Genomic DNA, 5000 nt, shown 5'->3' with positions numbered 1-5000 from the left:
AAGAGTTATAACAGACCGAGCCCCACTGCATGGGGGGAGTCTTTGTCACTAATGTACACAGATGGAACATTTTGGACTGGAACCAGATTACCCGTACACACGGCGCTGATTAGTAATCAATGCAGAGCCATCAAACTACAGAAAATATATACAACTGTCCGTATACATGCTGAAAGAGTCTGCCCACAATGGGAACCACACGTCAGCCAGACACTCTGATCACGCACCACTCTCTGCTTCTAACAGGCGCACATACAATACGTAAGCACCAGCATGGAACAACATCCAGTGCATCCTCTCCGCCACATTACACAATCCACACTATCACAACCAGACCAGGAGGTCCATGCGGAAAATAGAATATCCCACCCTTTCGACATCCACCATTGCGCAGATAAGGCACCAACACCCACACATGTCCTATACAACGGTGCACCCAACATCACAATAGTACCTCCTGTCACAGCGCACAAACAATGACATGACTCAAAGACACAGGTGTGACACAAGCATAGAATTGGAGCGCCGCCTCTAATAAGCCAAAGGTGCATCCTGACGTGACAAATCTGATCATGTCACAAGCATTCACTTACTATAATCACTATCAACGAACCTGCCGCCCCCGCCCCCCCCCCCCTACACCTTTCCTTACAACAACGTGTAACCGAACCTAACCTATGTTGTACCTTAACCTAACCTATGTTGTACCTTAACCTAACCTATGTTGTACCTTAACCTAACCTATGTTGTACCTTAACCTAACCTATGTTGTACCTTAACCTAACCTATGTTGTACCTTAACCTAACCTATGTTGTACCTTAACCTCACCTATGTTGTACCTTAACCTAACCTATGTTGTACCTTAACCTAACCTATGTTGTACCTTAACCTAACCTATGTTGTACCTTAACCTAACCTATGTTGTACCTTAACCTAACCTATGTTGTACCTTAACCTAACCTATGTTGTACCTTAACCTAACCCATGTTGTACCTTAACCTAACCCATGTTGTACCTTAACCTAACCCATGTTGTACCTTAACCTAACCCATGTTGTGCCTTAACCTAACCCATGTTGTGCCTTAACCTAACCCATGTTGTGCCTTAACCTAACCCATGTTGTGCCTTAACCTAACCCATGTTGTGCCTTAACCTAACCCATGTTGTGCCTTAACCTAACCCATGTTGTGCCTTAACCTAACCCATGTTGTGCCTTAACCTAACCCATGTTGTGCCTTAACCTAACCCATGTTGTGCCTTAACCTAACCCATGTTGTGCCTTAACCTAACCCATGTTGTGCCTTAACCTAACCCATGTTGTGCCTTAACCTAACCCACGTTGTGCCTTAACCTAACCCACGTTGTGCCTTAACGTAACCCACGTTGTCCGCTAACGTAACCCACGTTGTCCGCTAACGTAACCCACGTTGTCCGCTAACGTAACCCACGTTGTCCGCTAACGTAACCCACGTTGTCCGCTAACGTAACCCACGTTGTCCGCTAACGTAACCCACGTTGTCCGCTAACGTAACCCACGTTGTCCGCTAACGTAACCCACGTTGTCGCCTAAACCTGCTCTGTAATTGTTATACGACTCGTTCAATTAGTGTAGTGTTGCCCACCCGCAACCCTCGCAATATAGTTCGCTACTCGCACTGCCCGCTCCCCTGTGTATCGCTTCATGTTAAACACCTTGCAAGTCTTGCTGACTTTCCACATGCTCCTGCTGTACACTGTAATGTGGATGGCAGCAGGACGTACATGCCGCGCCCCCCCCCCCCACACCTCCCCACGTCCCCACCTTGCCCCCTGCCTTCGCAAGCTGGTTGGTGAGAAGTTTGCATGTTCAATGCCCTTCGCATGCGACGTACTCAGGCTACGTTGTGGTGCGGCCTGTGTCAACTGTCCGCTGATGTCGTACGCGTAAACCACAATCTGTACTGCACATTCGTCCTTATGTACTGAATGATACATCGTGGCACATGTGTGACCGTACAACGACTGCGCCCAAAAACGGCGGACCATACAGTGCAAATATTGTGCACGCAGCTACGTGTCGTCTCCCTATGACAGCTGGATTGCAGTGTGGTACGCCATAAAGACGTGTGGGAGGAACGGACGCCGTGGATGGCGATCAGCATGAGCTGTCTGTTGATGTATTCGGACCTAGTCGTCTCTCCTCACACACCGTGATAGCATGGTGCACCGCGTTCCATATCTGCGACATGCTACAGAGGCCGGTTGACAGTCGTTCGAGCAATGGACATCGCATACGTACGGGGGCCACCTTCCACGTATTGTCTAGGCGTGCACATTTTGTTGCGTGTATGTGGGCAGACGTAGTGTGGTGTGACACCTGACACAGGCATGCAATAATCGTGGAAGTTGCAAATGGCGATGGACGCATACGTTTTCTGGTGAAGTTACGCAAATGAACAAATGGTAACCCGTTGTGGTGCGGTTGTTCTCGCTAGGGGTGAATCGGTGATGGCGACGGTAGGTTGAGGTACTAACCGGTTGTTCCAGCGATACCCACCATGCCGACGAAACTGAACGGCATCTGGGTGTGAAGCGATACGCGGCGGTGGCTGGGTGGGACCGTCCCCGGCCGGTGAGGGGGCGCCTCCCGGCGTGCTGGCCGCGCGGTGCGTGGGCGCACGCGCTACAGCCGGCTGGTGGGGGCGGCCAGTGGCAGGCGCGCCGGCCGACGGACGCGGCAGGCGTCGCAGCTGCGCGCCGGCGCACCCTGCGCGCGGCGCCGTGCGGCCAAAGTAGGTCCTCGCGGGCCCGGTGCGAAGCGCGGTGGACATCTTCAGTGTGCTGGTCCGATTGAGGACTGTGTGCGTTGAGGATGCGCCGCCGCCCGGCGCTCGGCGCCGCGACGCCGTCTGCTGCTCGGTCGCCCCAGCGGTTCTCGCTGGTGGTTTGTATCGCAGCTGTGCGGATGTGTTGGCGCGTGCGCTGTGCTGGGAGAGTTCGCTTCGGCACCCAAGTGGGGCTTTTGTCCTTCTGTGGCGCTGGCGTTGGAGCTGCCGGTCACCGTAGGTGGCGCGTGTTGTCTCCCGCCGGCAATGCCACGACAGCACGCTCCCGGGCCTCTGTCGGCAGCGGCAAGCTCAGTTGGGAGCACGGGTGGTCGCACCGAAAGCGTCTACTCGCCTAACTCCGGGCGATTGCGCCTCTCTCGAACCCGACCAAGTACTTGGGACGGCGCTGCGCGCCGCCGGGACCTGAGAGGGTTTCGAGGTGTATTGTGCAGGGGAGCTCAGCCTCCTCCTGTTTGCAGAATGATTGAGCGGACGCTTGCGTGTTCGCGCGGGCCCCCGGGACACACTCCCGGGCGGCCGGCTGCTCAGCTCTAGTTGACGCAGCTCCCTGGTTGATCCTGCCAGTAGTCATATGCTTGTCTCAAAGATTAAGCCATGCATGTCTCAGTACAAGCCGCATTAAGGTGAAACTGCGAATGGCTCATTAAATCAGTTATGGTTCCTTAGATCGTACCCACGTTACTTGGATAACTGTGGTAATTCTAGAGCTAATACATGCAAACAGAGTCCCGACCAGAGATGGAAGGGACGCTTTTATTAGATCAAAACCAATCGGTCGGCTCGTCCGGTCCGTTTGCCTTGGTGACTCTGAATAACTTTGGGCTGATCGCACGGTCCTCGTACCGGCGACGCATCTTTCAAATGTCTGCCTTATCAACTGTCGATGGTAGGTTCTGCGCCTACCATGGTTGTAACGGGTAACGGGGAATCAGGGTTCGATTCCGGAGAGGGAGCCTGAGAAACGGCTACCACATCCAAGGAAGGCAGCAGGCGCGCAAATTACCCACTCCCGGCACGGGGAGGTAGTGACGAAAAATAACGATACGGGACTCATCCGAGGCCCCGTAATCGGAATGAGTACACTTTAAATCCTTTAACGAGTATCTATTGGAGGGCAAGTCTGGTGCCAGCAGCCGCGGTAATTCCAGCTCCAATAGCGTATATTAAAGTTGTTGCGGTTAAAAAGCTCGTAGTTGGATTTGTGTCCCACGCTGTTGGTTCACCGCCCGTCGGTGTTTAACTGGCATGTATCGTGGGACGTCCTGCCGGTGGGGCGAGCCGAAGGCGTGCGACCGCCTCGTGCGTGCTCGTGCGTCCCGAGGCGGACCCCGTTGAAATCCTACCAGGGTGCTCTTTATTGAGTGTCTCGGTGGGCCGGCACGTTTACTTTGAACAAATTAGAGTGCTTAAAGCAGGCAAGCCCGCCTGAATACTGTGTGCATGGAATAATGGAATAGGACCTCGGTTCTATTTTGTTGGTTTTCGGAACCCGAGGTAATGATTAATAGGGACAGGCGGGGGCATTCGTATTGCGACGTTAGAGGTGAAATTCTTGGATCGTCGCAAGACGAACAGAAGCGAAAGCATTTGCCAAGTATGTTTTCATTAATCAAGAACGAAAGTTAGAGGTTCGAAGGCGATCAGATACCGCCCTAGTTCTAACCATAAACGATGCCAGCCAGCGATCCGCCGCAGTTCCTCCGATGACTCGGCGGGCAGCCTCCGGGAAACCAAAGCTTTTGGGTTCCGGGGGAAGTATGGTTGCAAAGCTGAAACTTAAAGGAATTGACGGAAGGGCACCACCAGGAGTGGAGCCTGCGGCTTAATTTGACTCAACACGGGAAACCTCACCAGGCCCGGACACCGGAAGGATTGACAGATTGATAGCTCTTTCTTGATTCGGTGGGTGGTGGTGCATGGCCGTTCTTAGTTGGTGGAGCGATTTGTCTGGTTAATTCCGATAACGAACGAGACTCTAGCCTGCTAACTAGTCGCGTGACATCCTTCGTGCTGTCAGCGATTACTTTTCTTCTTAGAGGGACAGGCGGCTTCTAGCCGCACGAGATTGAGCAATAACAGGTCTGTGATGCCCTTAGATGTTCTGGGCCGCACGCGCGCTACACTGAAGGAATCAGCGTGTCTTCCTAGGCCGAAAGGTCGGGGTAACCCGC

The 5000-nt window shown here is 53.3% G+C and overlaps 1 non-coding gene across 1 annotated transcript in view; it reads left to right on the top strand.

Annotated features, from left to right (window-relative positions):
• Positions 1 to 3373: 3373 nt before the first annotated feature.
• LOC124774109 overlaps positions 3374 to 5000 on the top strand; it is a 1909-nt gene continuing 282 nt past the window's right edge. Inside the window, exon 1 of the ribosomal RNA XR_007015102.1 lies at positions 3374 to 5000. This exon is cut by the window's right edge and continues 282 nt beyond it. This is a non-coding gene — a ribosomal RNA (small subunit ribosomal RNA).

This window comes from Schistocerca piceifrons, unplaced genomic scaffold (assembly GCF_021461385.2).
Source record: "Schistocerca piceifrons isolate TAMUIC-IGC-003096 unplaced genomic scaffold, iqSchPice1.1 HiC_scaffold_961, whole genome shotgun sequence".
NCBI lineage: Eukaryota > Metazoa > Arthropoda > Insecta > Orthoptera > Acrididae > Schistocerca > Schistocerca piceifrons.
The sequence above is the reverse complement of the archived record's forward strand: the minus strand, read 5'-3'. Positions and strand labels throughout refer to the sequence as shown.